Source organism: Biomphalaria glabrata, chromosome 4 (genome assembly GCF_947242115.1).
Source record: "Biomphalaria glabrata chromosome 4, xgBioGlab47.1, whole genome shotgun sequence".
NCBI classification, from domain to species: Eukaryota; Metazoa; Mollusca; class Gastropoda; family Planorbidae; genus Biomphalaria; species Biomphalaria glabrata.
The window spans coordinates 7,988,723-8,016,246 of record NC_074714.1 but is presented as its reverse complement, the minus strand read 5'-3'; the positions used below and the strand labels follow the sequence as shown (position 1 = coordinate 8,016,246).

At 33.6% G+C, this 27,524-nt stretch overlaps 1 long non-coding RNA gene across 2 annotated transcripts; it reads right to left on the bottom strand.

The window, feature by feature from the left end:
- Positions 1-13,181: 13,181 nt before the first annotated feature.
- LOC106070878 (uncharacterized) lies at positions 13,182-22,869 on the bottom strand. 2 transcript variants are annotated; one of them, XR_008777779.1, is made up of 6 exons: positions 22,839-22,869; positions 18,506-18,600; positions 18,212-18,281; positions 16,851-17,021; positions 14,300-14,514; positions 13,182-13,310 (listed from the first exon to the last, which is right to left on the bottom strand). It is a non-coding gene; the product is annotated as an uncharacterized LOC106070878 (long non-coding RNA). The 2 variants fall into 2 exon arrangements; XR_008777778.1 differs by lacking the exon at positions 22,839-22,869 and adding an exon at positions 20,603-20,658.
- Positions 22,870-27,524: the final 4,655 nt, after the last annotated feature.

The window sequence follows — 27,524 nt, the reverse complement described above, 5'->3', positions numbered from 1 at the left end:
CACTTAAAAATTCATAAGTTGACAGCATAAGAACAAAAATCTCTTTAAAAAAAGTTTAATATAGATAAGGGATATATCGTATTTTATTTGCATTTATTAAAAACAACCACCAAAAAATTAAATATTAGATCTACATTCTAGATCCAGAAAGTTACTTTTCTAAACTCTTATTTAGATTTCTAGTTTAATTCTATTTAGATCAATATGTCTAGACCAGTAGGCCTAAATCTGGTCATAGTCAATTTCTATAGGTCTACAGCTGCCTACTCTTCTGATTTTAATAAATAAAAAACTGTCATATGGAATCCCCATATTGATGAAACTATTTAAAAAAATCAAACAAGGCATTAGGGTTTATTAGAAGAAATTTCTATAAATCAAATAAGAACATAAAACTAAAATGTTATTTAACCTTGGTTAGGCCAATAATAGAATATGCATCCTCTGTTAGGGGACCCCCTCAAAGGTGTAACCTTCCAACTTAAGTTCAACAAGTCTACTCTAAAGTATCATTATCATTTCACGTATAGATCTATAAATAGATTGACTAATCAGTCACTAATCTGAATTCATTTTTAAATTGCAAGTGTTATTGATGACTTCTGACTTGTACACAAATTGCAACAATCCTCGCTTTTATTTTCTACACAATGACATGTTACTATATGATATTTGAATAAGGCAAAGGAATAAGATGTTTATAAGCCATCAAACTCACAAAGGGCTTGTAACATTTGTGACGAGTGTTCGTGCATTTTCAGAAGTTACAAATTATGTCTTATCTTATCTTATATAATACAGATATGTTAAAAAGTGGTGTCAAGTACATATGACATGCTAAGCAAAAAGGTTTTGCTTACAGGACGGCCATTTCGGAAAATACAGGTGTTTAAAGTATAGGTGTGTGAGCTTGCGCTCCCAGAGCTAAATTTTTATATATAATTTTATTTTTATAGGCTAGTGCTGAACTTATTATTTGTACTTCCGCTTTTTGTGTATAAAAAGTGATGCCACGCTGTTTTAAAACAGTTCAGTGTACAGTTGACCAGTGGTCAGTACCATATCTGTCTGTGTGACAGCTGAATATCTTTGTGGTCTGTCGTCTAATTATATTTTTATTCCTGTACCTGGGACGGCCTGTAAGTGTAGAAATATTTTATATTTTTTACTAGATCTATGTCACACTATGTGTAAGGTAGTTATTTTATTTTCTACTGGACTATTTGTCATAATAGTTGGCAACATGCTGTACGGAAGATGGCGGCGTCCATCAGTCCTAATAGAATATAGATCTAATATAGTTTTGCATTTATGTATTGCAGGCTATTGTTACTGCTTTTAACTGCTGCTTTTGGCTGCTGCTGTTGAATATTACTGCTAATAGCTGCTGTTTATAACTGCTGTTGTAGATCTATTGAAATCTATTCTAATTCTAGGGAATCTAGTGTTATTTTGTTTCTGCTATTCAGGCTATTGATAGTTTTGTTAAATTGTTTCTGTAGATCTATTCTAGATCTAATTCTAGGGAAGCTAGTGTTACTTTGTTTCTGTTATTGATAGTTTTGTTATTGTTTCTGTAGATCTATTCTAGATCTAATTCTAGGGAAGCTTAAGCTAGTGTTATTTTGTTTCTTTATTATCGCCTTAGTAAACTTAGTTATATTTATAGTCTGTTTCTCAGTTCTGTTCTTAGTGAATAGTAAGGTACTGAGCCTAAGGATAAGATATTCTTGTTTTAGTGTTAGTGTTATGAGTGGAATAGTAGGATATTGTAGATCTAGACTAGTTTATTGTAGTGTGTTTGTGTAGGTCTAGTGTAGTAGTTGTAGTGATTTAGTTAGATAGTTGGTTTGATCAGTTTGTGTTAGTTAGTTTGGTTCGTTTGTTAGTCAAGTTAGTGTTTGTAGTGGCGTAGATTTAGAAGGGAGTTTATAGTGGTTAGTGTATATATTATATTTTATTATTATTTGATTCCATGTAAATAAAGTTTCATTTTGTTTATTTATACTAAACTAAAGTTTGTTATCTTGTTTCCATTTAGTTTAGTATGTCTGGTTACTTAGGTGACTCTAGCCCCTTGGTCGTAGACTGAGGTGTCACAGATGAGCCCACCCAGTAGCGCAAACATCTGCCTACTGTTGGTAAATTTTAATGTTGAGCAGCAGAGAATAGGTCCTCTCTATCCACTCGCGCCTGCCTGACCTGCTCACAGGTGTTTAAAATGAAAATCCAAATTTCTGGACTTCAAGTTACCAAGAAAATAAGCTTAGGTTTCAAAGGGACAACATTGGCTTTTCAGCTAAGAGGGAAAGATCAATGAAATTAACAGCCACTGAAATTGTACTCCGCTAAACAAGATAAAAAGAATCAACTGTGGCTTAAATAGCCTTGATATTAAATTTGCTTGTATCTCATTCACTATTGTTTTGTCACATTAGTATAAAATACAAGATCTTAAATTAAAGAACATAAAGGTGTATTTCTAATCTGATGGAAAGTAATTTTCAAAGTCCTATTTCATGTACAAATGTTTGTTGGAAATTTACTTTCTTTTTATTTCATTAATTATGTTTTTATGTAGTCACTTTGGCATAGGTTACAATACTAGTATTCTAATGTTTATAGAGATCACAGCTTTACTTTAACTTAGTTTATAACTATGGTTTGTGTTCTGACATTACTATAAATAAATTATAGTTTACTTAAAGAATGCAAAGTTGGAAATTCTGATCTGACGAAAAATAATAAAACCAAATCATTAAACAAAAGTAGATATTGATATCTCCTTATCAAGATTTATTTTACATTTTGTGTTGTATTTCAAATTATCAATTGATTAGATATTAATTGTTCATTACCATTTACTTGAAGTAAAAAGTTCACTAAGGATCAAACATAGAAATTCAATACAAGATCAGCTTTCAATTCACATTCATCACAGACTTATGTATTTATTAGTATTATATGACTTGAATGGTATCTCATACTATTTTAGAATGTGTAATTTTGATTACTTTTATTGAGAAGGCCTGTGAATTAATGGCCAGTTATTTATACATTTATTTGACTTAAACTGTAAATAAACTTTATGTATATATGCTTACCTGAGACTTTGTTAAGTCCTATGATTTGCATACATTAGTTTAATTATATACCTAGAGGTTATACTTACTAACCCAGGAAATATAAGCAAACACCAAAATACCACTGGATGAACGTGCCAGCACACAGTAAATAGGTACTGATCGGTTGATCTTAATAACCTAATTCTAGCTATAGGTCACTAGGGAACTGTTATTGATGATACATCTCTTGACTATTTTTAGCTGTACCTGCTACAAGGTGAAATTAAAAGATCACACATGTCCATAACATAGGTGCTCATGTGAAGCAACATCATCTAGATGTAATACGAGGGCTCATATTTTGGTGATGCTTTTGTCATTTTACATCGTCATGTAACATGGGGGATCGTATATTAATTTTTGCGAGAAACTTGTATGACTTAGATCAGATCATATAAGAACTTGTTTATTGTTTGTAAGATCAGTGTTTAACCCTAGAACCCAACTGATGTTACGCATTGCAGTGTACATATTATATGATTGATTTCTGTTTATTTATTGTTGATTACTGTAAGTTAAAATACTACCAGAAAGTGATAAAGCCTACATGAGGAGACTAGAGACTACCACAGGACGCAAGAGATTACCAAATGGGGCTACATACTACCAGAAGTTGCTAAAAACTGTCCATATGTGTTGCATTTAGTTCAAAGGCGTTGTATATGGCCAGAAAACTTTCCTAACACTGAAAAGACAGTGTACATAGCAGAATCGTGTTGCACTTGTCATGATGGTAAGGTCAAGAGAAATAAGATGAGCAATCGTATATTGCGCAAACATTCACATTGACGAGCCTATTGACTTCTGATGGAGAAGTGCAGGAACTGCAATCTATTTAGATTTTAATGTCTGGTAAGATGTATTTTCTTTTTTTGTAAAATCACAGTATTGTCTCCTCATATTTAGCTGTATTGTACATGAGTGAGAACTTATGGCCAGATTTTGACTTAGAATCTAGTTAGTTAAGTAAATTATGTGAATTGTTTCCCTTTGTGTACACCAACACTAGTTGATTATAAATACTTAGCATTTAAGTGATATTGTGGAAAGGGAGATAATTGTGAAAAGTAGAAATGTTAAAGTGGCGATGTTAATTTATAATTTTTGGTGTTTGATACTTATGTCATTTTCCCAATTTAGTTTAATAAAAAGGTCTTGTGTGTCATGTATTCCTCACAAGGGTGTTTTTAATAAATGACTTGTATGGTGTGCCATACTTTTAAGAGTATGCTATGTGATTGTGTTTTTTTATTGAGAAGGCCTACAAGTTTACGGCCAGTTATTTATCCAGTTATTTGAATTTAATTCTAAATAAACTATCTGTATATATGCTTACCGGGGGCTTTGATAAGTCTTAAGATTTGCATAAATTAGCGTAATTATATACCCAGAGGTTATACTTAATAACCTAAGAAATATAATTAGGTACCAAAATACCAATGGATGAATAGGCCAGCACACTTTAAACAGCTTGCTACAGTGGGTTACTTGGCAGGTAAAACCATCATAAAAGTTCTTGATTATGGTTATTATTTTATTGGGGATCCCATAATGTCTCATTACAGTCCAGATAGATTCTCTGTCGACACTATCAAAAGCTTTTTCAAAGTCGACAAAAGTTGCATAGAGAGGAGATTGCCATTCGACACATTGTTCTACAATTATTCTGAGTGTAACTATTTGGTCTGCACAAGATCTTCCTTTTCTGAATCCGGCCTGTTCTTCCCTTAGGTGTTCATCATATGCTCCCTTTATTCTGTTTAGTAGGATTCTGCTGAAAATCTTGCTTGGTACTGACAACAAAGAGACTTGAATGCCAAAGTGGGAAGTGACAACAGAGAGAGAGAGAGAAAAGTATGGGCACCCATGGACTTGGCACCATAAATGAAAATGGAGAAATGTTTGCAGACTTCTGCACATTTAATGAATTAGTGATTGGAGGCAGCATTTTCCCCCACAAAAAATGCCACAAAGTGACATGGGTTTCACCAGACAATAAAACAGAGAATCAAATCGACCACGTTACCATACGGCGGAACTGGAGAAGCACATTACTAGATGTACGAAACAGAAGAGGAGCAGATATTGGCCCAGACCACCACCTAGTTGTTGCCAAACTAAAATTGAAGCTGGCCAGCAATAAAACAGAAAGAAACAAAAGGAAAAGATTTGACCTAGACAAGCTCCACAACACCCAGATTAAAAAGGAATTCCAACTATCCCTTCAAAATAGATTTCCTTGCTACAACTAGATGAGGCCGAACAAAGCATTGATAAATCTTGGCAAAATTTCAAAGAAATTATTAGCACTGATTAGTTGATCTTAATAGCCTATTTCTAGCTATAGGTCACTTGGAAACTCATTATTAACAATAAAGTCACATGGGGACTATTATTGACAATACATCTCATTGAATACTTTTAGATATACCCCCTACTAGGTAATATTAATAGATAACATTAGTTAATAATATAGGTCCTCATGAGAAGCAACATCATCCATATGTAATAATTCATTAAAATAAACTGGAAAATTAACTTTAAAATAAAGTTTTTTGTGATAGTTTAAAATCAATTTTTATATAGTATTTTACCCTCAGTTAAAAAAATTTCTGATTATAAACAAAAACCTGTATCTAGCGGCTAATATCCACAACAAAAGTTTCAACAAATCGAAAAAAAATCAACAACAATTAAACAAATTTTTATAGCTTCCATAATTAATAAAAGAGAAAAACAGGATGACGATGATGGCATCAATGTATGTACTGATGGAGGTACTCGTTCCATCGACATAAGGGAAAACAAAGCAGTGAACGTTAAAGTTTGTAAGGCTATGAATAAAAAAAACAAAAAAACTCATCAAGCTAGTTTAAATCTAAAAATAAAACTTTGGACAGTCAAGACAATGTACCATTTGCATTAATGCCAAATGATCCTAGTAAGTGGCTTTAAAAAAATTAAGGTTCAGGATATTCAATTTCTAATTCAAAATTATCCCCAACAAACAGCCAACATTACATACTATGTCCAAGTTATAAAGGTGGTAGGGAATTTTGGACATTTTATCATTATCAACATTTATCAAACATTGAAAAAGTACACTGTCAATGGCTTTTGTATTCCGAGTCACTTAATTCTGCATTTTTTGGTCCATGTCGATGGTTTGACGAAAATATAAATGAATATGACATTAGATTTAAAAAATGAATAAATCATTAGGGGTCATATTAATTATGAAAAGAGCACAATGCAGATCATATAAAGAATAATTTTTTTTAATTTAGAACTAACACTTGCACTTGAAAAAAAAACATCAACATTAGAAGAAGCTTATTAAAGAATGCATGATTTGCAGAACAGACCTGGATATCCATCATAGAACAAATTACTGTCTGCAATATATCGCTTTTAGCGGACCATGAATCGTTTATTTAACACACACACAAATTTTCTTTTTCAATTAATACAGGTGATTTCAAAATTTAATACAATTTTATACTATGAAGTTTGGTTTATTTAGGGGACACGGGAATAGTGTGTTTAACACAGTTATTTTATTTGAGGGAGATTGTGTGTTGTTAGACACCTTATTTATAGATTAGTTATTTAGCGACGCACCATAGAAGACGCATATTGAATGGGTCTAGTGACGTTTGGGATATGTTGGGTTAGAGACCGGAAAATCAGTTAGCAATATAATCCTCTAGGGTAACGACGTGTTTAGTTGACAGAGACTTTTACTGTGGCCTTTTCTTAGAATAAATATATGTGAAATTGTTCATCAGCATTGACTACATCTCTTTACTTGTTAAAACCGATGTCTTGTTTTGTCTGGATTGTTGATCAACTACACTGAATACACCCGAACAATAAAACTCAAACGCTTGCAGAGTAATTGGTTGAAATCAACAGTCATCTATAGTTGACCTCAAGACAGTCTGAACAAGCAACATCACAGTGGTGAACCCTAACCTCGAACCGGACCTCGAAGCTGAACGTTTGCTCAGGTGAGGGTCGTGCACTCGAAGATATAAAGTTTCATCGGAGTACGGCTGAACACAGCATCATCGCAGAGTGACTTTGTTCTAGATCTACATGCAGTCGTCACCTGCTCGATCGTACGTTCAACGAGCCGTTAACTCAGGGTGACCTTCGTCAGGACAGTGATCATCTCAACGTCTGGTCTACTCAACGAGTATATTATCAACGCCTGATCTTCGTATGCTGAATCGACCTACAGCCAAAGGAACCGTTCATTCATAACGGGTGAGAGTTTGTTAGTGAACCTGTTGGATATATTTTTTCCTTCGCTTGCGAAAACAGTCCTAGGAGCCACATAGTCGTATCAAGTTTCACCTCGTCAGTTTTGAGAAGGACAGTTTGCCCGCTGTCAGAAGTATTGTGAGTACTACAAGTTTGGTAGTTAACTAAATCGCTCTGTCGTCTTACCCTTTGAGAGATTCTTGTGGAGCAGTTTGCTCATTGAACCGGTTGCTTGCCACTTTTATAACGGTCACTGCGTTTAACCTTTGGAAGGTTAGTGAAGTCGTATTTGTCGTTGCTGGACATTGATCTATTTATACACGTTGGTCTAGACCATATCTAGACTTGTTAGTATTGAAGTTGTGGAAACAGCTACATCCACTTATTTTTTGTGGAAAAAACGTTAATCGTATAACGGAACGTCATCGGAGGTGACCTTGGTCTCACCTAGTCTACATTGGACATTATGGACATTTTGGTCTAGTGAAGCAGCGTACAACAGCAAACTTCATCGTACTACCAGATTAACAGCAGAAACAGTGAACTATTTTTGAGAACCATTATTCGTCAGCCCAGATCAAGTCATCGTCAAGAAAGTCATTATTCGCCCGCCCAGATCAAGTCATCGTCAAGAAATTCATTATTCCTCAGTGGTCCAGATCAAGTTGCCGTCAAGAGACTGTTATTTGTCAGTAGTCGTCTACACAAATCAAGTCATCGCCAAGAGAACCGTTAACCTATTTGTCAGTAACTGTGTACACAAAGTTGTCGGAACTACACATACGGTCAGCAACAGTCGTCGAAGAAACTTAAACATTTTGCTGTGGCATATCAAGACATCTGGGGTATTACGTGGGATACTCGACACGGATTGTATCCACTGGTAGCACCGGAGAACAGAGTCAGAACTGGAAGAGAGGCAGTGGAATTTGCTGTAGATCTATCATATTCGAGAATCCGAACAAAGGGGATCTTTTCTTATCAAAAGCTAAGTGCCATTTTTCTTATTAGTATATGTTTAGATTGCACTTAGAAATAGATTTTGTCTAAATTTGGTACGTTAGCCTGAGTAAAATCAGGTGGTGCGCCTTAAAAACCTTCGGGGTAAAGACGTAATTTAGATGAAAAACTATATTATACGTTTAGGATAGTCATTGTTTTTGTTTGTGTAAACGTCATATCCGTTGTTGCTTGGTTACTTCGTGACGTTATCAATGTGTGCCATATTGTCATATCCCAACCCATAGCGATAGTCTCATTTAATTATTTCATTTGTGTATATTATATTATATTATTTATATTTATTAATTTAATTAGATCTGTTAATTTTTCACTTAATGATAGAAAGTACAGGTAGGATTCTTTTATTGTGAATCAGACTAAAATACATTTTTAGTTTGAGCGGTTAAAATCAAATATGATTTTGCCATGAGAATAATGCCGAAACTGGCATAGTAGTCAAACATTGTCGTCTGGCTAATCTTAGATCCACAAATTTTTGTACATTTCGTTTGTACATCTACTGATCTAGACTCTAATTTTGAATATTAGATCTAATTGGAAAGATGAATGAAGGTAGCACATTCTAGATGTATATATCTTTTTAAAGATATAGAATATTTGACATTGTATGAACATATTTATTTCATATGGTTAAATAGAACCATAATTTCTGGATTAGATCTATCTTATCTACTCTCGACAGTCTAGACACTTCAGTCACATCAAATTTGAAATTGATCATAGATGAGATCTAGTTATTCATACCCATAGTCATAGTACTCTTGGTAACTTAGATCTAAATGGTACTATTATATATACTATAATATACGAAATTTAAATTTGTGTGATATTAATATACAGATTTGAATATAACTCAGACTAGATTTACTCACTTACTGAATCTATAGAGACATAACACTTAAAACTTGTATAGAAGTATGTAAAAACTTAAATATAAAATAAGTTTAAAGTATAGCCATAACCAATATAGGCTAAGTAAAAATATATATAAAATATAAAACACAATGGCTACATCATCATATGTGGACCTTAAGGAGGTTAAGGAAGCAGCTATGCAGGATGGAAAGGCCATGGAGTTAAAAGGAAAGGACTTAGCAGCTTATGTACAGCAAGTTGTGAGGGAAGAAATGGAACGTCAAGATAAAATAAGAAAGGAAAAAGAAGAGATAGAGAGACAAGAAGAACATCAAAGACAAGAGATAGAGAGACAGAAAGAAGAAAAAAGACAAGAGATTGAGAGACAAGATAGGATCAGAAAGGAAGAATATGAGAAGCAAAAAGAGGACCAAGAAAGGCAAGACAAAGAGAGAGAAAAAACTAGAGAACATGAAGCTAAAATGGAGAAGATGAGATTGGATGCAGCACAAGCCAGAGCTCAAACTGTACAGACAACTCAAGGAAATAACACAAATAATTCAAATAATACTACCACACAAAGAGACAACCCTAATTCACAAACATGGCTAAAGAGGAAGATACAAAGTTTTGATGAACAGAAGGATGACATTGGTGATTTTTTGAAAAGATATGAGGCAAAAATGTCTACATTTAATATGCCAGAAGAAGAATGGTCTGAAATACTGATAGACTTCGTTCATGGTCAAGCTCTAACAATATGCCAAAATCATGACCATCATATTGATGATAGCTATCAAGTCTTGAAAAGAGAGTTGTTGAATGCCTATGGTCATAATGCTACAACTTTCAGAAAGAAATATTTTGACAATATACCATCAGTAGATATAGAACCTCAAACTACCATTAACATGGAGAAAGATTTTTTCAATAAATGGGTAAAGTTAGAAAAAGTGGGAAATTCTTATGAGGGATTAAAAAATTTCATTCAGTTAGATAACTTTATTAACAAGTGTGATCCTCAACTTCAGTCATTTATTAAAGAGAGAAATGCTAAATGCTTAGATGAAGTAACAGAAATAATGAGAATTTATAAAAATGCTTATCCAACTAATCCATTCTCTACTAAAGATAAGAATAAGGTAGACTTAATAGGATACACAAGTGAGAAAAAAGTCAGAAGTAATGATAGATATTCTAGATAAACTGAAGATAGGTTTGAAAATAGAAATAGAGATAGAAATGGAAGATCAAAATCTAGGGATAATCATTATGAAGAAATAACTTGTTTCAATTGCCATAAGAAAGGTCACATAGCTTCCCATTGCAAAAAAACAACATACTATAAAGCAAATGAGAGGAACTCATATAGGGATAGAAATCAAAAGAGAAGTAGTAGTAAACATAGAGATAGGAATCAAACAAGCAGAGTTTACTATACTAATGAAAATCAGGATAGGGATTATAGTGATGAGGATAGTGATATTGAAAAACTAAATTATGGTAACACTATAGAAGAAATTAACATGGTTGAGGGAAAGAGAAATACTTTTAAACTATTCAAATGGAAAATCTATAAATTTTATCAGGGTCACAGCATGCACAACAATTGCAATTCATTCAAAATTTGTATAACCATGGTGTTATTTAGATTACATGAAAAAGGTTAGATTATTAGATGGCAGTATTAAGAAATTTAAGGCTTGTAGAATTTTTATTAAGACACCTTTTTTCACTGGTTACTGTAATGCTGTAGCAATACCTAGTTTGACACAGGATATGTTATTGGGTAACATTAGAGGAATTAGGTCTTGTACTATGAGGGACATTAACAGATGGCAAAACAAATATGAACATTTATTGAACAGAAATGTGTTAAACAGAAATACTAGACAATACAATAGACCTATGAATAACTCATACAATAGAAGAAACATGACTTGTTATAATTGCCATAAACAAGGACATTTTGCTAGAGAATGTTGGAGTAGGTCTCATACCAATCAGAAGATAGCGAGTTCTAGTTGTAGATTTGGTGGAAGAATGAACCAAAGTAGAAACAAATACAATGATCATAGATCAAATGGGTACAGAACTTATGATAAACAAAATGACAGGACAAGATATGATATAAATAAATAAATATTCTGAATATGGAATCGTGATCAGGTTTAAACTTGTCTATTAAAGTTTATAATATGGAACAAAAGAATTTCAAATTAAAGTATTTAAGTTGATTAATGAAATATTTGACTATAATGATAATGAGTAGATTCTATGATGTGACATTCCATAGAATAGTAATAATATGTTTGAAACTTTTAAAGTTATAAAACTAAAGTGAAAGTACCTCTTGTACTTATTGAAATATGGATATTAATTATTGATTGATAATTTTACATTGGATATATGCTGTCTAGATTGACATACACTTACATAAAGGAAGTGATACTTGTAAATACTATGTATATAGTACATTGCTGTTTGATATTATGTTGTAATATTAATTAACATGGCACAATTTATATGTTATGGAAAAAGGAGATAAGTAAATTTGATGTTAAGCATTTAAAAGTAAGTATGGATATTTTTTTGTGTGAATCATTTCATATATCATTGACGAAAGTTAGTTCGATGGAAAAGGGTGAGTATAAAAGAAAAATGGACAAAAGCGTATAAAAGGGTGGTATGGAAAAGCTTATTGAATGTGGACATAAAGTCTATAATTGTTTTGAAATATTATATTTTGTCAGATTACTGCCAATGGAGAACATTAGTGAGAAGTGTATGACGTGCCCATGAGATGCCACATTGCTATGATGAACTGTTACTGTTTACTAATGAAGATGATTCTGGAATTTTGGAAGTAACGGTGTAATGTTATGAACATTGACATGAACATGATGAACTGTCAAGCCAAGATGAAGATGTCAAGATTTTATGTTTGTTGTCTTCCCCTTAAATTGCAAATGCCCTTGTAAGACTTGACAGTAGTGGAAAAATATTGACATATTTTTTTTTCAAGGGGGAGGGAGGAATCTGTTAGACACCTTATTTATAGAATGAATGACAGCGATATTTATAATCAACAATCAGAGTGTCAGATTTCAACTTGACACAAGAGCAGATGTAAATATCATTTGCAAGAGATTCGTCAGGAAATGCCAAGTCAAAAAAACATCCCAAGCTCTTACCATGCGGAATCAATCAAAAATGAAGCCAGCTGGCATCTCATCATGACAAATCCAAAAAACAGCAATCAGTGAAATTCACTGTTGTGGACAACAATGTTTATTGGGTTTACAAACATTAATAAGTCAATAATGAAAATTTAATTGCACCTGTTCACAGTGAAGAAAGCGATTTAGGAGATTTAGGTGAAGCTCATCTCACTGTAGACAAAACATTGGCACCAGTGGTCTCCCAGTGTCGGAATATCCCACATAACCATGAAAGAAAAAATCCAGCAAGAGATTGAGTCATTGGTGAGTCAAAAAGTACTTATCACTGTTGATGAGCCAACTGATTGGGTCAGTCAAATGGCTGTGATCAAGAAACCAAACGGAAACCTCAGGATTAGCATTGACTCACATCTAAACAAGGCTCTCAAAAGAGAACACTACAAGCTTCCAAAACTAGAAGACATTTTGCCATGGTTAAAAAACGCCAAGATCTTTTTTAAACTAGATATAAAAGAATCAATGTCTATGCAGTAAACTTTAAGGTAGTTTGGACACTGTAGTATACTCACAGTCAGATATATTTCGATGTGTACAGAACAATAATGTAACAGGTGATTATGTATATATCATGTACAGAAATGTGTTAAGTAAACATTGTGTGTATATATTAAAATGAAAACATTAGATTTTTTCCTTTTACCTTAAAAGCATTAAGGACAGTTGAATTGAAGGTTGGTGTTAAAATAATCTACCAGGTACAGGTAAACTACATGTGGCCTATTGACCCAGATACAGCTCAGGGAATGAAGATTCAAAAGTAGGAAGAGTGTCAATGAATCAATGACTCCAGTGTGTTGATCTTTTTGAGAGAAATTGGTATAATTATAAGAAATTTAAAGACTATAAAGTTTTAATATATATACACTCTATACTTGTCGGTGTAAAGTTCTCAATGTCCGACCACATTTATTTTCTAAAAAATTGTCTGTGAGGTGTACAGATCACACAACAAGTAAACTTGAATTCTATTTTTTTAAATAAACATAGGACTATCAAGCAGCAAATATTTAATTATTACCCAATAGTTAAAGAGTATTCCGATGTTTTCATTTTTTTTTTCTGAAGTCTAACCATTTCCAAGAAAAAAATCAACAAGTAAAAACAGGGGCCAAAGTGTATTATGCACTACCATCTTTACTCTATAACCAAAGGAGAGAGTTAGATATGACAGCTCATCTAAGAGAATGTGGTCAGTGTATCTGGCCTAAAGGTTACATAAAATGATAAGCTGTATTTTGCATCCCATATTATTGCTTGAACAATGATGTCATTATTGAATGCCACAGAAAAAGAAAGAAATATAACAAGTTTCAAACATTTATTTGTTAGCTGAGATTTCATCTAAATGTAATATTAATGATGCTTTAAATCTTACATTTCAAAGTAACTTTGTTTACTATGAAGATGTAAGCTACAAAATGATTTCAAATTAATGTTTGGAGATGTGGCCTAAATGATCAACCTATTATTTGATAACGCTAAACATCACATTATCTATGTTGCCTATGTATCTATTGTCAATGAGTTACAGAAGGTAAATGTATCTTGAAATTATTGCACAGAATCTAGATATTTTGATTTATCATAAAATATTGTGGAGGAGAAGTGCACCATCGCAGATGATTTTGAGCAATAATATCCTCTAAAACAACAATTTTTCAAAGTGTTATATTTTCTCATGGTAAATTCAAAATTTCCAACATAGATACTTGCGTGACATATTGGACAAATGAAACATGCCTGGTCTTTTCTCTAATAAAATCTACTAATGGTGTCATATGAACTTACTACACAGCCGCATTCATTGTTGTCATAGTCTCTAGTGAGTTTGTTACACTCAAGTCAATATTAGAACATAACACATCACAGACTTCAATGGAAAGATTTAAGCATATTTCAGTGGCTGGTTGATTCTGATTGAGTTGTCATTCTAGTGGTTCCCAATTGCTGTTCTTTAAACAAGGACAGTGGTCAGCTGCACTGAGATCAGTCATGAGGATCAGCTGCAATGTATGGAGAGTAACACTGATTTTAAATACTGCTTACATGTATTGTTATTTTTCTACAGGAAAATAATATCAATCAAGAATTGAAGAAATATATATTAATATATATATTATTACAATTAGTAAAGTTCCCCTTTCAGACATTGCAAACTATGGGGCAGATGATGTTAATGTCATCTGTTTCTTTAGCCAACGGTTAACAAGCAGGGTGTCACGTGGCCAGCACAATGATTGGCCGCCTTTACATTCCCCAACTTAAGTCAGGTACCCATTAGAATTGAGTGGACTCAAGGGCGCCCCAAAAAAATCCAAAATTCAAATCCCAGTCTTCACAAAGATTGAAATGCAGGACCCCAGTTTGAGAAGCCATGTGCTTAACCACTCAACCTCCGTGACCCCAATTTCTTATATAGGATTTTTTAAAAAAGGAAACATATAATGTACATTAACAAGTTATTATTTTTTCTTAACACAAAATCTAAAATTAATGCATGTCATTATAGACTTTTTATTTTTTTGTGTGCTTTTCTCCCCAGAAATTGCATATTCAAAACATAAATGGACTTGTTTAACCAGACAATAATAATATATACTCTATACTCTTTTTTTGTGTATAAATGTGTCCAGGTCAAATGTTTCAACATTTACTGCTATTTAAAAAATGAATTGAAATTGTCAATGTTTTTTTTTTTTTTAAAGAACCCTTCAATTTTAAGTCATCATCATCATCATCAAACTCCATTAGAGTGAGGGCTTGAGAGGCTCAAATCCTCTCTTGCAAAAGCCCTGGACAGAAACCCTGCTGTCTTGCGTAGTGCATAAATGTCGCCATACAGGCCTGGACAGCCTCCACCACGGGGAAGTGCAGTCAGGGCGCCTCATGCGCTCCCAGACTCCACTGGCTTTTTGGGACTTGATGAAAGCTTACAGCCTCATCAGTGGGTGGAATTTGCCCTCCCTGGTGAGCCAAAGAGTTTGCAATTTTAAGTGGCATTTACTATTTATGATTCTTTTATTATTTTTTTTAATTAGCAGTAAATTTAGTGACAAATTACTTTAGGTCTATAGTGTATACTATGTCGCATTTATTATTTTATGTATTATATTATTATTATACTTAGACCGTAGTGTATGTATTGTAGCCCTAAAACAAACTTAAGACCCTCAAAAAAAATAAAGTTGTCCGACTCTATTACAGCTATAGTATTTTATGGATCTAGGCCATGCCTACAATGTTGACATGAGAAAAGATAGAAAGGATTTAGACCTAGATCTAATTTTAAGAAATACACTTTGCGCATATACATTTTTTTTTTGACACATGAAAAGACAAAAGAAGATCCATTGATTTCATTATATAATAAAATTAACATTCAATTTTGTGTTTCAAAAGCATTTTTTACATTAATTAGTTCCTTATATCTGTGATTACAGATTTCCTGACGAACATTCTTTCATTAGACAATTCAGTAATGAATCGCGTACTAAATATTAATTCGTTTAATTGTTTACTTTATAATCCCATCCCTAGATCTAAAACTCTAATTCAACTCTAAGATGATAAAACTTCTCTTCGCACAGATAGTTTTATACTTAAACACATAAATATATTAATTAAAGTCCATTCATTTCATATTTTGATCAAATAAACATTCAAATTTGGTTTTCTAAAGCTACATTCGTTTACGAAAGCTGCGAAGCCGAGTTAAAGGCCTAGATCTATATTCATTCATGAATCGCGTACTAAAAATTATTTCGTTTTATTGTTACTTTATAATCCCATCCCTAGATCTAAAACTCTAATTCAACACTAAGATGATAAAACTTCTCTTCGCACAGATAGTCTTATACTTTAAAACATAAACATATTAATTAAAGTCCATTCATTTCATATTTTGATCAAATAAACATTCAAAATTGGTTTTCTAAAGTTACATTCATTTACGAAAGCTGCGAAGCCAGGTTGAGATAGGCCTAGATCTATATTCATTCATGAATCGCGTACTAAAAATTATTTCGTTTAATTGTTCACTTTATAATCCCATTTATTTAACAAAGCTATCGCTCTTTTCGTTTTTAATAGATAAGAATGTATCGACTTTGGGTAAACCATTTTCGCAAAACTAATTTTATTTTCGTAGCGAAACTGAAATAACGTGAAAGGATCATTAGCTACGTTTAACATACATCTAAATCCAATCCACTACATTAGTAAACACAAACTTAGACCCGCAGGCCGCGGGTAATGCCAGGCTAGTATATATATATATATATATATTTGTTAATTTAATACATGGGCATAAAAAAAGTACATTGTCACCTGATGCACATACCTTGACGTGGTGTGACAGCTAATATGCCTCAATGATCCTCAGAGCTATACCAGCGGGAGCTCATCACTCATGGCAGGTACTTAAAAGCCGGTCAGGTCTGTTAGGAAAGGGGCCTGACAGAAGGTGCATCACCCTCCCTGGGACATAGGGGTTGTGCAATAGGCTAACAACCTGTCCATGGAAAAAAAAATGTTACAGAAACCATAGCAAAAACAAACACTAAACACAGTCGGAGGTGAGAGTAAAGCTACACAAAGGATGGCTGCCTGGTTGTGCAGTTTGTGCACTGGACTGTCGTTTGGATTTATCGATGGTCCCGGGTTCAAACTCTGCCCGCTCCCATCCCCCGTCATCCTGCGGGAGGTTTGGATTAGGAAGTAAACTATCTTCAAATCTGAAGGAACATCCGAAACATGTAAAACAAACAAACAAACAAAAAGAGACTTATGAAGCTGTGCAGGAAAAGTAGAACAAATCCTTTAAGGCCAACCACTCTATTTAAACCGATGAAAAAGAAACACTTCCTTATTCAGAAGGCATTATTTAATTCAGGAACATGGAACATGGACTGGAACCAGTGCACAAATTGCCAAGGAAATGACATAGAGGAAGACCAAAAAAAAAGTGGCAACGCAGTGTACTAGATGAAGCCAAGAGGACAGGAAAGAGCTGGGAAGCCATAAAAAAACTAGCAAGAGACTGTAGAGAGTGGCGTGTTTTTACTGAGGCCTATTGTTCCATGTGTAATACAAAGGGACTTAATAAATAGTAAAGGGTCAGCATTAGCAGTTGATTCTTGATAATCCAAAATGTCAAAATCTGACACATTCAGAACTCTGATTAGGCAATGATGTTTGCATCAGTTGCAGGTGCATGTTGTGACACAAAGTTTTTTTTATTTGATTCTTGCTGTGTTAAGAGATGATACAATCTTAAGTGACTATAATTACAGCAGGAAGGTGAGCGAAAATGGCAAACATAAACATGAAACATTATCACTTCCTGAAAAATTGGGAAATTATTAGTAGGAGAGACCCTGGTGAAACCCTTACAGCTAGTTCTTTGATTAATGGCAGTGGGCAAACTACCGTTTCTGAACTTATGAAAAATTTAAGGAAAATAGAACATTTTGTGAAATCTATTAAGGCTAAATCTAGAAGAAACCCTTAATTCAAGTCAATATCCTTATGGTTTAAGCACAAAAGAAATAGACAAGACTGGTTTTGGGGAAATTTTCAAATAGAAAGTACCTAATGCTATTTTATACCGTAAAAAGTATAAGACTCTAAGAGAATATCTTACTGCACCATAGATAGAATTTCCATGACACATACTGTTAAATTCTTTAAAGTATAGCTAACCTTTAGTAATCTGCTTTCAGCATTCTGACACTCCCACTGTCCCATAACAGTTGACTATCAGATGTCAACTCTACAGAAAAAATAGAAACCTGAAGATAAGACACTTACAAGCTAAACAGAATTTTAAAAACATCTAATTTGATCAAAACATAAGTCATGTTTTTTTTTTCTTTTTCCTATTAATAAAAATGTATCATGAGCAAAAAACTTATCTTATAGATAACTTTTTATGTATTTTTTTTAAAATGTATATTTCTTATACTACTTTTGACATTAGCCAATATATCCACTTACCCTGGCCAACCTTATAAAGGGCAACTTGTTATGGATGCAGGTTGTAGTTATGTTATCTCAATGTGAGAAGAGAGACAATATAGGATTGCTATCAACTGAAAAAAAAAAAGTTTGGCACATGCGATGAATGAAAGAGAGATGAGAGATGACAACATCATTGAATTTGTTAGAATGAAAATGGCGGTAAGTATAATGCTTCTAGCAAGTCAACTTTCAATACAATGACAACATAACCAGTTCATTAAGTTTAAATATCAATATCAATGTAACAAACTTATTTAATTAAACATTATTTCACTGCTAGTTAAGATACAAGAAATCTATCACATAATATGTGGTTTAGCTTTGCATTTTTATAAAAATTGTCTTTTTTAAATATGTAACTTAAATTAGCATTTATTGTATTAAATAACTTTTTTAAAAAAATATAAAAATAATTATATAAAAATAATTGTACCCATCATGAAAAAAATTTAAAACAATCTAATAAATATATATTGTGATCAATCCATTACTATGATTATAAAACCTATAAACAAAAATTCTAGACCACAAAGCTAGTGAAATATTTTACAAGAATTAAATATTATTGTAGTGTTCCCAAATGGTTCTGAGGGACACTGGTGTTTCACAAAGTCTGTATATGTGTTCCATGAACTATTAGAGTAGCCAAATTAACACAGACATATTATTAAATCCTTAACAAGGTTACAAAGACAGATAGTGTGGAAACACAAACTTAAAATCAGCCCCCAAAGTAGTCCACCCAGGCAGGTATCAATATTTTCAGAAGGAACATCAGAATTAAATTTGATCAAAGACAAATGACATAGAAGAATGGAGAAAGAAGGTTGACAGATCTTGTCTGGTGCCCCAGCAGTCCAGCAAACCTAAGGAAAGGTGAAAGTCAATCTCTAATTCCTAAAAAAAACCCACACATTTCGTTAAAAAAAAATTGTTCCGTTAGTTAAGTGTTCTATGCCTATAGCACAGCACTGCAGTTCACACGATAATATGAAAAATTACTAATTAACTGTTGTTTTAAATTATGTCTAACTTAATGTCTAACCTATATGCATTCTACACCGATTTTTTCTCTTTAAAAAAAGTAAATATTTTTTTCGTGTAAATGTAGTAATTAGTATGACAGAACTTCTGTAGGAGGAGGAGTACCTTTGTCAACTGGGCAGTCGGGCTCTCTGAGCAGCTCATTGACCTTGGTCTCCACTCAGAGCCCAGCTCTCACCTGTGGCTCCAAGCAGTTGCCTGCATGCGGCCACACCCCGGCAAACCGTCTCGACTGATGGGCCAAACCAGGTGAGGGTTAGCCAGAGCTAGTATCTGGTGAAACTAAGGTCTCTGTCCACCACCAGCATGTGAAGTCTAGTTGCGGCTGCATGGCGCTCAAGTCCAATTGGACTATCAGGGCCATCACCTAGCAAATGCCGTGGAAAATTTTGGAGCACTGTGGGACATGTAGAGCACACTGGTCATCCACTGCACCCCAAACCAGCTCCAGTTGTCTGGACTCTGTTCTGCCACTAGATCCAGCTGGCAAGGGGCGAGAGAGTGAGGCTGATGCAATGCAAATCTCCCTCACTTTAATAAATTTTCATAGTGCAAGCCACATTCTCATCTCCCATGTTCATCAATCAAAAAGCCCTGCGGCGATAGGCAAGTGGAGAAGTGACAGGTGTGGATACACTGGCAGCCACAGCTAAAACCTACACGTAGGCGGCCCAGACCATGTGGTCGCTTGCCAGTGACTGGGACAGCACAGGAACTCGGCAGCCGTCTGAGCGTCTAAGCAGCCCTTTTTAGGACTGCACTGCTTACCTCCTAAGCATGAGGAAGGGGCTAGAAAAGGTGCCCTAAACATTGCCTGTTTGACCCTGGCCAGTCTCCCGCGAGTGGCGGGGATCCCACTAATGCCGGAGAAACAAATCAAACACAAACCTCAAGCTGATAGATGAAGCAGGCCTATCTGAAACTGACCTAACCCACCCATGCCAGAAATGTGCTCATCTTCGACCACGAAGAAGGAGATATATATATATAGAGTACAACTGCAAAATGCGGCTAAAAATGCCCCATCACCTGTTACTGCCTCTTCCTTGTCTCCATGAAAATATGACTCAGCAGATAATGGAATATAAATATATGTATATGCCTCATATTTTTTTATATAATATATGCATAATATATTAGTATAAATTGAACTTTTTAAGATGTTAAAAGTTAGCTCTATTTCTGATTATAATTGATCAGATTTTAATTCTAGATTCTAGACTAGTAGTGACATAGTCATAATAGTCTAAGTCAAGACTTTCAACTTTTCTAGAATCTAGAACTAGTAGAGCGAAGACGTAGAATTACTCTAGATCTAGTGAATCTAGTCTTTAAACATTATTATTATTTATATATAAAATAGATCTATGGTCTATATGTAGATCTATGTTAATCTAGAATCTGGACCTAGTTATAAGTATCATTATCAATATTCAATATCAAATATGGCAAGCATAATACATGATGACTAGCTTTGCGTAGGACGTAATTGATCTCATTCACCAATCGTAAACGAACAACATTTTGCCACATGGTTCTCTATATCTTCTATTAGATACAAATAACGCAATCCATATAAAAGCTGTGACGTGATATGCAAATTTCATTGTTTAATCAATATTGTCACCTGGCTAAATGTTGTTTGTTTACAATTGGTGATCATTAAGATGTTTTCAAATTATGCATAAATACGAACACAAAAAATAAAAATATGAACACACTTATTCTACCTAAATTAGGTCACTGGGATACTGACTTTTAGACTTATTTTATATTGTTTGCATGATTAGATGTGTGTTGAGTGTGTTGATTAATTTTAGTAGATTTAGGTTTAACAGGAGTGGATCTGGCTAGTGGTTGGTGAGTTTGGTTTGGGATGGTGTTTAGGATGTTATATGGGTTAGAAGTGTCTGCATCAAAGGAATCAAACAGTCCTGATGTAAACTGAGGTAACCCACACGGTACACAGTGCCATGATGCATCTTTGTTGCCTAAGGCATAATACACAGGTGTATTCATATGGAGACATGATGCATGGTACCATTCATCGCAGGTGTCACATTGAATGGCTTTCTGTTTCATGGTGCATACTTTTTTGCAGATGTTGCATCTATCTTTAGATCTAGGCCCTGGATTTGACTCTACATCCCCTGCTATTAATATTAACAGTGATAGGTATTTATTTCTGCTGTGTCTGATTGAGAACTTCCATTTGTGATGGGTAATCTTCTTTAGTGTTATGGATGTGTATGTTAGGTTATTTTTTAAGTTGCTTTGATCTAAAGTGTGATGATTGATTATGACTGAGTGTTGTTTCCTTTTTAAGTTTAGTGTTGACTAAGGACAGAAGGCTCAAAAGTAAAGTAGCAATAATACATAAAACACTGAACCATAATCTTCAAATACAAAAACAAAATTTAATAAAATACTCTGAAAGACACAAAGATAAAGGCACATTCCTCATCCCATATGCTAGGACAAATTTGTACAAATACTCCTTCTTCCCTAGAGTGCTATTAGAGCATGGAATGAGTTGCCTGAGCTAGCCAGGAAAACCAGTGACTTGGCAGAATTTAAGTCATTGGTTAATATGCATGACTAAATGCATGACGCGTAGGACGTAATCATCTTCTTTTTTGAAGTAACATCTGTATTATATAAGATAAGATAAGATCAGTCAATGATTTAATGTGAGGGGCTATGCCTGGAGATCTTAAAATTTAGTAAATGGTAATATAGAATTAAAATCTTAGTTTTTTAATGTCTGAATATAGATCTAGTATTATAAGTATAGAGTAGTATAGACAGTGTATACTTGAGTTGACTAGTCACTTTATGATTATGTGACTGTCACTATACTGTATACTATTATACTATAATACTAATATATAATTTAATAAGACTTAATAAGTGTATACTCACACATTACTATAAGTAAATAATTAGTATTAGTTAGATCTAGTTTTTATATATAAATATAATTATATAAGTAGGCCATGATTCATGACAATCATCATTCATGATATGATAGATTCTAAATATCATAATCATAAATTTATGATTATTATGATACGATAGTGCCAGTGCCGCTCATACTACTAGATCTACATACATAGACATAGAAAATGATAGAATGATAGATGATAGACTGTGACTATTATAGATCTATATAAGACATAGATTCTATAATCATACTATTATAGATATAGATCTAGAATCTAGATCTATTATACTAAGATAAGAAGGAAAACATCTTTAAATTTACCAAATTGACCAAATCAAGTCTTGGCGTGGCCCGGAAGCATTATTATTTAAAAAGGGTATGCAATACACAAATACATTCGTAATTTTACAACTAGAACTGGATTTATATTTTAATATAATTAATAAAAACAAGATTACACACAAACTCAGAGGCGTAGCCAGGATTTTTTCGGGGGGGGGGGGGTCTACCCCCGCCCCCCTCCCCGCAAAAAATTAATATGTATGTATGTGTGTGTGTGTACATAATGTTTATTACATTCTGACCCTTCATTCTTTCAGAAGACGTTTATTGTGCCCTATACTTTCTTCCTGGAGTTAGTGGAAAAATTGTAGACTCCCCGTCATTGCATGCAAGGGGGTCTGGGGGAGCGCCAGGAGCCCCACATCCAAGCACTATTTCTGATATTGAAAGCCAACAAAATGCATATTCTGAGGTATCTACAGTGCATTTTCCTGCTATTAAAAAGTTTTATTTCAAAAACCTAATGTGATATTCTTACTGACTTAGACCCTTCCTCGCCGTTCAGCGCATTTGCCGTCATGCTGTTTCCACAAAAATCTGTCACTAGTAATGTCTGAAGCCTCTTCCCACCTGCTCTGAGGACCTCCATGAAAGTGTGGTGCCAAGTTGTACTAGGATGTCATCGCAACTCTTATTATGCGTAATTCATTTTGTCTGAGAACATGTACCGTAAACCTCATGCGACGCTTTGTCACAATCTTACTAAGGGGTCGACTAGGCTCCCAGTTCGGCATAGGATTTCATTGATTTAGACCTGATCTCATTAACTAACTCCGAAAATCTGTTTTGGTCATCTTTGTTGAATCACATTTAGTGTTTTTACAATCTCGCAGATGACTATATAATTCACTTCACTTTATTAATGGAGCCCCGCCACTGGTAGAAATGTGTAACCTCTCTCGAATACGCTCTTGGAATTAGGTGACTGTAGTTTGCTTTAGATTTTATATCGAAATCCATCCATCCATCCCAGTGGCGCTACAGCCCATGGAGGGCTCTGGCCTGCTTCAACAAATCCTTCCATTCAGATCTCTCCTGGGCCTTTCGTCTCCACGCCCTAACCCAAAGCTGCTTCAGATCTGCTTCCATATCATCGATCCATCGCATTCGGGGTCTGCCTTTGGGTCGCCTGCCTTTTGTTATTTGCCTGTATACGATTTTCGCTCCTCCTCTGTTATCTGACATTCTTTCAAGGTGACCTGCCCAACGTAGTCTGTTCTGTTTTATTTCCGTCACTATTGGTGGGTCTTCATACAATTGATATATATCATGGTTAGTGCGTGTGTGTGTGTGTGTTTGTGTATCGAAAAGGGAAGTTTTATCATCAAAATCATCTGTTGCGGGTTTTAAACTAAAAAAAATCTCTCGAGTTGTTGTTTTTTTTTAATTCAAAACCACATTTAGCTACGATCATAGAATTTGGTAACTGTAGTTTGATTTAAATAATATTGAAGATAGAAGTTTTCCACGTCAAGGGAATTTTAAACTCAAAACCATCAGGAGGAGAGGGGTTTAAACTCAAAACCCCCAATTGGCTTGGCTTCGCTCAAATAATTTTAGCGTGTAATTTGCTTTTTTTTTATATTGAAGAATATTTTTTTAGCATCAAACCCCTCTGAAGGGGGGTTTAACTCAAAACCCCTTTTGGCAACGCTCAAAGAATTTTGATAGATGCAAAGTAGCCAAAAAATATAGATTGTAAACAGCCCAGTAAACACCAATTGAACAGCTAATAAAAAAAAAAGGCCAATGTGAATTCATTGGTGCGACAATTCCAGAATCAAGGAATAATATCTAAACTCTTTTTGTAACAGTGTTCTCCCTTTGACGATGACCTTTCTGTAATTTATTTCTGTAGTACATTGACACAGAGAACTCTGTAGACTTTTTATGGACAAATTTTTGCATTTTTTGTCCTGAAAAATCCTTTCTTTAAAGTATAAAAAAAATAGCATAACATATATACATTACTTTTACATTTTTTTATTACAAAAATTTTACAAAACAAATTTCTTTTTCTATATATATTTAAATTTTAATTTAAAAGATTTTAATCTGACACATTTTTAACAAATACCAGTCTTACACTGAATAGCTTCTTTATATACTTTTATAAATTCTTATTCAAGATGTGTATGTCGAATGACAGAATATAAAATGTCATCTTTCCGTACATTATTTTAGATTAAAAAGTCTGCAAGTCCTGGTTGCTTAGAAATGCATAAATTCAAAAATAGACTACATAATAGTTAAACAACAATAATTAGAAAGAGTATTGAACTTAAATATATAGGCAAAGCACCCTTGCGGCTATATGCTTTACTGGTAGTCTAAAGAATTAAGTCAAGTAGATCAAGTGATTTTTAGGGTCTAGATAAATAATATTAAAAAGCAATATACGACCTATATCTCTTATAAATATATAGAGCGTGCATCTTGTTAACGATACATCATATAAAAATAACGTAATAATTTTGAGAACAGATAGGCCTATAATTGAAGAGCCCATCATATGTTATACATTTGATGGGCTGTACTGTATAGAAATTCCTTGGTGCCTATTTTGACCTCCAGTCCGCCCCTTGCAAAAAAATATATGTATTTAGACAAAATCATAAATGTATTCACATTTATTCAGTAATCGTAGTACACATTTTCATTTAGCACAATGAAAAGAAAAATATAAAAAAACAAATCGCCCTTGTTGAGAACTGAACCATGTATGTTCAGCTCTGGAAGCAGATACTTAATGGGAATGCCACACGGACGTTATGATTTTTTTAATATGTTACTCTGCTATAGTAGCACAACTTAAATTTGCTTTTCAAAAGATAAATCTACAAAATATGTTCTGCTTTATTTTACACATATTTCTTTAAACTTTTGAAATTTATTTGAAATAAAATAATTTATATGATTAAAAAAAGGATTTGTAAAAAAGAAAAGATAATATTTTATATTTTTATAAGATTGACCTTTAAAATAGTTAATCTAGTAATATTTATATAAATTAAAAATAGATGTCATCTTTTTGAAACAGTGCTCTTCCTTTGACGATGACCTTTCTGTATTTTATTTCCGTAGTACATTGACATAGAGAACTCTGTAGACTTTTTATGAACAAATTTTTGCATTTTTTGTCCAGAAAAATCCTTTCTTTAAGGTAAAACTACAAAATAGCATAACATATATACACTACTTTTACACTTTTTTATTACAAAAATGTTACAAACAAATTTCTATTCCTTTATATTTTTAAATTTTTATTGAAAAGAATTTAATCTGACACATTTTTTAACAAATACCAGTCTAACACTGAATAGCTTCTTTATATAGTTTTATAGTTCTTATACTCCAATGTGTCATCCAATACACTTGCAATATATCAAATGCTATCTTTCTGTACATTATTTTAGATTAGAAAGTCTGCTAGTCCTGGTTGCTTAGAAATACATACTGTTTAAACGTATTTAAAATCCAAAAATAGACTACAAAATAGTTAAACATTAATAATTAGAAAGAGTATTGAACTTCAATTTTTGTCTCCATATGTCATTCTAATATTTTAGGTTAATGAAAGAAGGAATTGTGTAGACTTGCAAACAATTAGCTTTATCCAAGTTAAACCAATTTTACATAGACTTATGTAAGATATCTATAGAACTGCTTCATTCTCTTCTAGTCAGTTGTTTAAAAAGTTGCATACATTTTTACAGTTATGCAAGTAAGGTCATATATTTGTATGAGAGACGACAGTGCGCCAAAAACAAAATTGTTTGGCCAGCGAAACGTTGATAGTCGTAATAAAAGTGACTCCTTAAAAAAAGCTATAAAGTCCAGCTTAAGTGCGACCTTGCTTAAAACCAGATAGAAGATATCAAATAAATGTTCACGGATTCCGAACGAAACATTTGGAGATTTCTAAATAAAATTAAACTCTCCTTATTGAATAGCTGAAGCATTAACATGGTGTTCATTTAGAATATAACACGTAAGGAGTTTGAACCAAGTCATACATATCTTTAGGTTTTTGACATATTTCGCAAGCCGTAGAAGCGGCGCTAGGCGGAGGCGACGTGGGCAATCGCATCGCGCATAGACATGGAAAGTTCCAAATAGCAATGCAGGCAAGGTCAAGGCATTCAACAAGAAATGGTTACAACACATAATAGATGCAAAGTAGCCAAAAAATATCTATTGCAAACAGCCCAGGAAACACCAATTGAACAGCTAATCAATAAAGGCAAATGGGAATTGATTGGTGTGACTATTCCAAAATCAAGGGATAATATTTCAAATCAAGTTCTAAACTGTAACCCACAGGGAAAGATAAACCCTGTGTGATAAACGGAGGAGATCACAAAACAAATAGAAAAGATGACAGGATAAACAAGGACCCAAAATAATTGCCCAGAACAGATAGGTTTATAAATGAAGGGGCCACCATATGATATACAATTGATTGGCTGTACTGTATAGAAATGCCTGGGCCGATTTGCTTGCCTGGAGAAAGGGGAAAGCTTTGTTTGAAACGATTTAACATGCATTTGCATTTCAGTCAGCGGATACATTGGTATATTTTGTTTTTATATCTTGAAGTATTTTAAGGGTCTGCCTGTGGAATATTTTGTGATTATTCTGATTACCATATTTTATGCAGCTTTG